Source organism: Anolis sagrei, chromosome 1 (genome assembly GCF_037176765.1).
Source record: "Anolis sagrei isolate rAnoSag1 chromosome 1, rAnoSag1.mat, whole genome shotgun sequence".
Lineage (NCBI taxonomy): Eukaryota > Metazoa > Chordata > Lepidosauria > Squamata > Dactyloidae > Anolis > Anolis sagrei.
The window spans coordinates 260,762,371-260,772,139 of record NC_090021.1 but is presented as its reverse complement, the minus strand read 5'-3'; positions in this window follow the sequence as shown (position 1 = coordinate 260,772,139).

Here is a 9,769-nt window from a genome sequence, read left to right as displayed (position 1 = left end):
GAAAAAAAGCAAGTAATTTTCAAAATCTATCTTTGTCCAGTTAGACTATGCTATTTTAGGTCTCATCTTGTAACAACACTTTGTTCAGATGCAAAACCAAATTGCATATGTCATGGAGAAGTGAAGTCAGGTTTGTTTGCCTTAAAGGTTATCTGCACAAATTATGACCCTTGAGGCCAAATGTCAGCACATCAGTCAAGGGCTTGAAAATATTCCTGGTTTTGCTGTGCCTCTGAGGCCATACAATCAGTCCCATACAATCCAGATTATCAAATCAGATAATCCACATTGTCTGCTTTGAACTGGATTATATGAGTCTATGCTGCCATATAATCCAGCTCAAAGCAGATAATCTGGATTTTATATGGCAGTGTAGATGGGGTCTGAGACAGTTGTCAAATACCTGGGAGGCAATAAACTTGCAAGTATTATTTGGATTAGTGTTATGTGAACAGTCAGCGTGGTGTAGTGGTTTGAGTGATGGAATGCAATTCTGGGGGTGGGTTCAGATCTTTGATGGATCATGAACCCCACTGAATGAGGTTGCCATAACCTAGGATGTAGAATTAATGCAATTGGACACCACTTTAACTGCCGTGGCTTAGATTTGTGGTTTCATGGGAGTTATAGTTTAGTGAGAAACCAGCACTATTTGGTAGAGAAGGCTAAAGACCTGGTAAAACTACAAATCCCATGAATCATGGCACTTAAAGTGGTGTCAAACTGCATTAATTCCATAGTGTAGATGTACCCCTGGAAATGACTTGAAGGCACACTGTTATTGTGCCTCACACTGTTATTGTGCCTCACACTGTTATTGTGCCTTTGTGCCTCTAGGGGGCCTCATCTGTCTCTGGGTGTACAAGTATAAAACAAATCAACAAACTAGCAATAGTTGTAGTTTATAAAAGGAATTATTACTGTGTGGTAGGCATTATGAACAGAATATGCAGATGTAACAGGCTGACAGGTTTTGCAGGCCTACCTGAAAATACTGATTTTAAAATCCAGTAGTCATTCCTCTAAATTAAACCCCTTTCTTAGCTAGGGATAAACATCAGTCTACAGTGGTGACTGCTGGCTCTTTGTGTGTGTATGCTTGAGAGAGAGAAAATAAGATTATTGGATCCTTATATACTGAAATGGCACATTTCAACCCCCACAGAGTCATGTTGTGTTGAAGAATTCAGGCAGCTGACAGGATTGTCACTGTACAACTGCCAACAGTGCCTCATAGAATCATAGAATCATAGAGTTGGAAGAGACCTCATGGGCCATTCAGTCCAACCCCCTGCCAAGAAGCAGGAAAATCGCATTCAAAGCACCCTTGACAGATGGCTATCCGGCCTCTGTTTAAAAGCCTCCAAAGAAGGAGCCTCCACCACACTCCGGGGCAGAGAGTTCCACTGCTGAACAGCTCTCACAGTCAGGAAGTTTTTCCTAATATTCAGATGGAATCTCCTTTCTTGTAGTTTGAAGCCATTGTTCCATTGCATCCTAGTCTCCAGGGCAGCAGAAAACAAGCTTGCTCCCTCCTCCCTATGACTTCCCTCACGTATTTATACATGGCTATCATGTCCCCTCTCAGCCTTCTCCAGGCTAAACATGTCCAGCTCCTTAAGTCGCTCCTCATAGGGCTTGTTCTCCAGACCCTTGATCATTTTAGTCACCCTCCTCTGGACACATTCCAGCTTGTCAATATCTCTCTTGAATTGTGGTGCCCAGAATTGGACACAATATTCCAGGTGTGGTCTTACAAAGGCAGAATAGAAGGGTAGCATGACTTTCCTGGATATAGACACTAGACTCCTATTGATGCAGGCCAAAATCCCATTGGCTTTTTTTTTTTTTGCCACCACATCACATTGTTGGCTCATGTTTAACTTGTTGTCCACGAGGACTCCAAGATCTTTTTCACACGTACTGCTCTTGAGCCATGCGTCCCCCATTCTGTATCTTTGCATTTCATTTTTTTCTGCCTAAGTGGAGTATTTTACATTTGTCACTGACCTATCTCTCTAATTCGTTGAGGTCATTTTAAATTCTGCCCCTGTCTTCTGGGGTATTGGCTATCCCTCCCAATTTGGTGTCATCTGCAAACTTGATGATCCTGCCTTCTAACCCTTCATCTAAGTCATTAATAAAGATGTTGAACAGGACCGGGCCCAGGACGGAACCCTGCGGCACTCCGCTCGTCACTTCTTTCCAGGATGAAGAGGAAGCATTGGTGAGCACCCTCTGGGTTCGTCCATTTAACCAATTACAGATCCACCTCACCATAGTTTTGCCTAGCCCACATTGGACTAGTTTGTTTGCCAGAAGGTCATGGGGGACCTTGTCGAAGGCCTTACTGAAATCCAGGTACGCTGCATCGACGGCATTCCCCGCATCTACCCAGCTTGTAATGCTATCGAAAAAAAGAGATCAGATTAATCTGGCATGACTTGTTTTTGATAAATCCGTGTTGACTATTAGCGATGACCACATTTATTTCTAAATGTTTGCAGAACACTCCTTAACAATCTTTTCCAGAATCTTGCCTGATATTGAGGACAGTAATTGATTGGGTCATCCTTTTTTCCCTTTTTGAAGATTGGGACCATATTGGTCCCCCTCCAATCTGCTGGGACTTCTCCCGTTCTCCAAGAACTCTCAAAGATGATTGCCAATGGTTCCGAGATGACTTCCGCTAGCTCCTTCAATACTCTTCGGTGTCGTTGATCTGGCCTCCAAACCCTATTGGCTGGCATCATTTTGGAAGAATCAAAATATCTCATGGGAAGGGTCTACTGGAATGAGTAAAACCCCCACAACACAAAAATAATGTGTTTTATTTTATAGTATCTGACTTCTTTCATTTTGTTCCTCCTACTCTGTGTATTTGGGTGGAAATATTTAATTCCTTTCACACAAACACCCTTATTATCATGTGGCATTTGTACACTCTACGATAAACTGACATTCTCATTATGCATGTCTGTAGGGGCCTTGAAGTCACCACCTTATGCATTTCATGGGGTTTTAAAAAGTGTTTGCTTGTTCTTCTTCTGAAGTATGACCTACAGCATGCAATAGTCATTGGTGGTCTTCCTTTCAAACACTAACAAAGGCTGGTCCCGATTAGTTTCCAAGATCAGACTGGAACTGGTGCCTTTCTCATTGGGGTCAATAAATACCCCATTAGTCATACAACAACAATTTTTAAGAACTGCTATTGCAGGAGGGTGAAGCTATCATGTAGAAGCTGTTTCCCTTTGTAAATGAACAGGGCAGCAGGTGGTCCTGGCTGCTAAGGCAGTCAATGGAGACAGTCTGAAATACTCCTTTATCAACAGTCTAGTAGGTTTATCCACAGACTGGATACTCCCTACTTTTCACACTCTCAGAAACTTGGTTGTGAAGAGCCAGTCTTCTGAAGCCGGGCAAGCTGATCATTCCACAGTGAGTGGGTGGCTTGGCTCTTATCTTTTGCTGTGCTCCATTAATTTCAGCATAAACTAGGAATGACATACCAACAAGACAAGGGATTTGGTGTGTGTGTGGTGGGGAAGCAGTCAACTTTGATAGTAGGTTGGAGAACTAAAAATGCCTACTGATGATTGAGGAGTGAGGGCATTTGTCATTAATACCTTCTGAGACTAAATGCTTCTTGTCCTTATGGGATTTGGAAATGGAAAGTGTGTATGTGTCTGTCTTTGTGTTTAATTCATGCCAGTTCTTCTTGACCAGAATAGAGTTTCCAGTTTTTGTGGCTTCTGGTTACCCAGTAAGTGGGATTTGGACCTGGGTTTGCCCACTGCTAGTCCATCATGCAACTTCACTATATTATGCTTTATAATTTAACAATTAGATCCACACAGGGTGTACAAAGGAATTTTTGTGAGACACTGTTGTGTCACTGTTTTTAAGAACTCCACTGTTTCATGACCATAGCTACATATCTGCTATCTGTGTAACATGTAAAGATGTCACGCAACAGTGCGTATCACTGCTGCTATGGCAGATATTGGAGGCCAAGTTAATGTTGCTCTTTAAATCTGAATATGCAACTTCGTAGTTGTGCAAGATGATGTTGTGTGAGTTCCAGCAGAGACCCTGCCCCCAACCAGGGTGAAAGCATCACTGGATGCTTTCCCCCAACATGGGTGGCTTCCTATGTTGTGCTGACTACAATGGAGCCAGCACGGGCCTCACCAGAAGGCCCCCATGTAATGGACAAAGCATCACCAAGTAGGAACTGCGCATGGGGCAGATTTGACTCGCTGCTCCCTTTTTCCTCCCTGGCCTTTATGATGGGGCCCTAAGTTAGCCCGATGTGTAAGTTGAGGGAAGTTTGGGATCAAAATTACATATTTTGATATGTCCTATTGATAAATTGAGGATCATACCATGAAGATGGGAAAGCACCAATGTTGCCTCAGGAGATCAGCTGCTCATGGCTGCTGCCACCATTTTCTTACTCAGGAATTCAAAAAGGTCAGAAATGGTACCACAGAAGAGAGGGCCAGTGCTCCTGTTAGGTTCTCCTGCCATGGACAAATCTCTTGCCTCTTGACACTCTACTCTGAGAAGGGGCGGTTCCTTTTTTGATAACAGTTAAGGTACAGTACTTACATTGATCCATGGACAAGTCAATTCAGTTCTTTTGAGCTGATTTTTTTGACTAAAATGTCTAGACTTATACATGAAGATATATGGTATTGCCCCTGCCCTCTTACTTTGACCAAAAGCCTGAGAAGGAAGAGGCAGCAAAAGCTGTAGAGAACAAGGATGAGGGGACCAATGTGTAGTGAGAAAAATTACATGGAAAAAGTTGGAATTAAAGTTGTTTGCAAGAAATATTGTCCAGACAATGAGCTGAATAATGCATGATGTCCCATGTGTGTGAACCCCATGTCCCTGTTCTAGAATAAAATACTCATATAGATTAATCCTCAGCCGAATGAATTTCCCATGTCTTTAATGGTTCTGTAAAGAGAACAAGTATCAGCTATGGCAAAAAGACACAACATTTCCAGATTAATTAAACTACAGCAGAAATAACATATAATATAAAAGGTGATTCCAGCACCATCACTTGTTTCTATTTTCTGTCTCCTGGATGATTTTTAAACTTTTTTTGGATGATGAAAAAGCCAGTGGAACATGGAAAGCTTGCATGATATGTTAGGTGCAGTTTGGCTGACCAATAAATGTGTTTGTCTTTTGTGGATATTAGGGTTTTCTTTATTTTGCTGTATGGTCAAAACAGAATATATATCACCACTTTCACTCCTAAGACATTTTTTTAAAAAAATGAGAGATTTGATCCTATAAACATTATGGTTGTTCAATTATAATATTGTTTGAATAGACCTATAATGAGTCACTCTGCAAGCCTTCTATCTCTAGTGGTATTTGAAAATAATGTCTGATTAGCCCATAGAAGATCTAATCTTATCTTTCCAACTCCAGAATATAAACTTCTTCCCTGTTATGTAGGCCAATTCTCCCCAGTTTTCTTTAATCATTGTGCACTTTGTCATTCTCATCTCACATCTCTCCTTGTCTTGATCATTAAGGTTGTTTTATCTCATTTGAGTTATATTATCTACCTCTCTCATTCATTTCCAAATTCCTGTGCAACCTCTCTCACATTATATTTTGTATTAATGAAAAAAATCCCCATCTTACATTCTTTTCTCCTTTTCAGTACACATATGTGATAGGTTTGCTGCAAAAATGTAAATAAACTTTGTTAGACACCTGCTGATTCTTTTGATCTGCTTTTTAGCTAATAATGTTCTGGAAAGCTGAACTGGCTGGGTACCTGAAGATAGAAACACAAGTAAAATTAGAAACCAAGAAGAGAGATCCCATTGTTGCATGTTGGGAAGGAGTAGGTATTACAAATTTTTCAGATTTCATGGTTGAAAATGATTTTGAAGTTCGGTTCCTTGCCAATGCAGAAATCTAGTGCTATTCTATCCTTTGATAGGTGTCATCCTGACTTTACATAAATACCTCCATAAAACATATTCACTAGGCTGAGAGAAGCCTGAGAGGAGACATGATGGCCATGTATAAATATTTGAGAGAAAGTCATATGGAGGAGAGAACAAGCTTGTTTTCTGCTGCTCAGGAGACTAGGATGTGGCAATGGTTCCAAACTACAAGAAAGGAGATTCCACCTGAACATTAGGAAGAACTTCCTGACTGTGAGAGCTGTTCAGCAGTGGAACTCTCTGCCCCAGAGTGTGGTGGAGGCTCCTTCTTTGGAGGCTTCTAAAAAGAGGCTGGATGTCCATCTGTTGGAAGTGCTTTTTCTGCTTCTTGGCAGGTGTTTAGACTGGATGCCGATGAAGTCTCTTCCAACTCTATGATTCTATGATTCTAGCTGCCATGTTGGATGTTCAGCAAAATACAATGAAATCTCAAATTTACATCATGGTGATAACCATAAAGTACAAAATATATTATACTCACTTTTATCGGTCACTGGCTTCTTCAACAAGCAAGGATGTTTTAAAAATCATACAGAAGAAGACAAGTGACAATGTTTGCATTTACTTCTTATTTGGCTTACTTCTCAGTCTCCGGTTGGACCCCATCTACACTGCTGTATAATGCAAATTGAAACTGCCTTATATGATAAGTGTAGTCTTATATAATGCAGTTCAATGCAGTTAAACTGCATTATATGAATCTACACTGACCACATAATGCAGTTTGAAACTATATTATATAACTGTTGATAGAGCTCTAGTCATCTTGGCTTCCAAAGAGTAACCCACATGATTTCTTTGATCATCTGGAGAGGCCCTGCTCTCGATCCCACCAGCATTGAAGGCGTGATTGGTGGGGACGAGGGAGAGGGCCTTTTCAGTGGTGGCCCCTCGACTCTGGAATGCACTCCCTAAGGACATCAGACAGACCCCAACTCTGGCAGTCTTTAGGAGGAGCTTGAAGACGTGGCTGTTCCAGTGTGCCTTCCCAGAATGATGATCCCATAGGACTTTGTCCTCTAAGCACTTTACATTTTTAGGTCTGCTCGTATGCCTTTCCACAAACGCCACTATCACCTTTCGTCCATGCTCCAGCATTATTTTCAATTTTAACTTTACATTTGGCCTCCCCACAGTTTTAATTATGTGTTGTCTTATTGATAATGTGGTATTTTTATTTTCTATGTTTTTATTTTAACTGCTGTATTGTTATTATTGCTTGTATTGTTGTGTTTGGGCTCGGCCTCACGTAAGCCGCACCGAGTCCCTTGGGGAGATGGTAGCGGGGTACAAATAAAGTGTTATTTATTATTATTATTATTATTATTATTATTATTATTATTATTATTATTCAGACTTGATTAGCTTTGGGACCCAATTCTTTGTCTTTTTAGCAGTCCATGGTATCAATAGAACTCTTCTCCAGCACCATGCTTCAAATGAATTTATTTTATTTCAAAACTGGTATAATGTATTTTGAGCCTTTTAGTTGGCATCACTGTGATGTAGATTTTGGGTTTTTTAAATCCCCCTAGAAAAGAAAAATGAAGTTGCCTAAAACTCTATGAGTTGCTCAATTTTTCTGCCATTGCTCTGCTGGCATCATGATAATGTGCATGTAAATGACTACACCGAAGACAAGAGAAAGCCCCCGATAACTCCTCTCCACTGAAAAGGGAGTTAGTATTCTGACTAATCCTGTAGCCCACCCTAAGGCATTTTCTAAGGGAACACAAAAATCAATCCACACAGCACACAGTTGTGTTACACTAGAAAATTAAGGACACACATGAAGCCTTTGGTGACTAGGAATGTGGTGAGCAGAAACTTAGCATTAAAGGAAAATTTTGCACAACAAACAGCCAAAAGCAACTATGAGCTTGTATTTGTTTAAAACATCTGTTACCACATCCTTTGGTTTTACAGGCCTGCAATTCAGAATACAACAAGAAATAACATACAAAACAAAAATAAATTAATACAAAATAATTGCTAGCAGTGACTGGAGGGAAGGGAGAGGGGATCCTAGAATTGGTGGAGCAAATGTGCAACCCTAGAAGGAATCTGTTCCATTGAGGGGAATGATGCTAGATATAGAATTGTTACCCAAGGCAGAGTTAGCAAACATTGTCAAGAACCTTGGTCAATGAAAATATAGTCAACCTCTGCCAGAATGATAGAAATCTCAGGACTAGGTGAGTTATCCAGAATGCTTTTGATTCAGTACTCAACTGAAGTAGCAAGGAGAAAGGAGATTTAATCAGCATAATGCATAATGCTGATCATACCCAACTCTAGCTCTCATTCCACCTCAATAAAAAAAAGCTGTTGTAGTTCTAAACCAGTGTCTAATGGCAGCAATGGACTAGTTGAGGACAAATAAATTCAAACTGATCTGCCTTTCAACCAACAAGAAACACTTCTATCTTAGCTTGGTGAGGACAAATAAATTCAAACGTCACCCAGCTAAGATAGAAGGGTTTCCTTGTTGGTTGAAAGGCAGATCAGCAAACAGGGTTTCGGTTTATGTTTTGGAGGAACCTACCAGTGGATGTGTACTGGACTCAGTATAGGATGCCAGGAATGCATAAGAACAATTACAGTTAGTGCAGGAATTGTATCTGTCCCCAGTGGCATTTGACTTGGCCACAGGAACCCTAGAACTGTTGGGTGGGGTGGTGAACTTTAGCAAACAGACTATTATTGGTTTTGACTATATGCATGTATATTTTTATAAAACACAGAAGTCTTGGTAGTCCAATTTTGCCTGCCATAGCTGGGAGGCACAGGTTTTCCCTTACCATCATCCCAGAGGCAGTGCTGCTAGTAAAATCATGTAGCCAGAGGATGAGGAAGAAAGGAGGTCTGGGTGGATATAAGGTGGATTTAAGGTTGAGAGGAGATATGTTAGCCATGTATAAATATTTGAAAGGATGTCATAAGGAAGAGGGAGCAGGCGTGTTTCTTGCTGCCTTGGAGACTAGTGATTGGGGTTTTTGTGACCCCCTTTTCCTCTTTTGGATTGGGCCTGCTGAGCACCATCAAACAATGCTGGCTTGCCCTTGCCCCCGTTCCTCTCAAAGTGGAATGAAAGCCTCACAAGATTCTTCCTCTGTCACAATGTAGAGGAAAGTATGTCTTGGGGAGCTCCAATGGAGCTACCCAAATTGCTTTGCCCTTTCCTCCATCTGATGGTGCAGGGACAGGGACAGGGTGCCAATGTACCTTGTCCCATCCCTACCATGAAACAGAGTAAGGAGGGAGGGCGTGCGGAGTGCCTGCCATTTCCCCAGTTACTGCCAGTGAAATGAAACAGCCTCAGGGGCCCTGTGAAGACATCCTAGGACTTGGAGCAATGTGTTCCAATTACAGGAAAGGAAATTTGAACTGAATATTAGGAAGAACTTCCTGACCGCAATAGCTATTTAGCTGTGGAACTCTCTGCCTTGGAGTGTGGTAGAAGCTCTTTTTTGAGGAGAATTTTAAACATTGAAAGAATTAGCGGAAGTCATCTTGGAACCATTGGCAATAATCTTTGAGAGTTCTTGGAAAATGAGAGAAATCCCAGCAGATTGGAGGAGGGCCAATGTGGTCCCAATCTTCAAGAAGGGAAAAAAGGACGACCCAAAACAATTACTATCTGGTCAGCCTCACATTGATACCAGGCAAGATTCTGGGGCTAGGTTAGGTGGATCTGTATATGGTTAAACGGACGAACCCAGAGGATGCTCACCAATGCTTCCACTTCATCCTGGAAAGAAGTGACGAGTGGAGTGCCATCAACC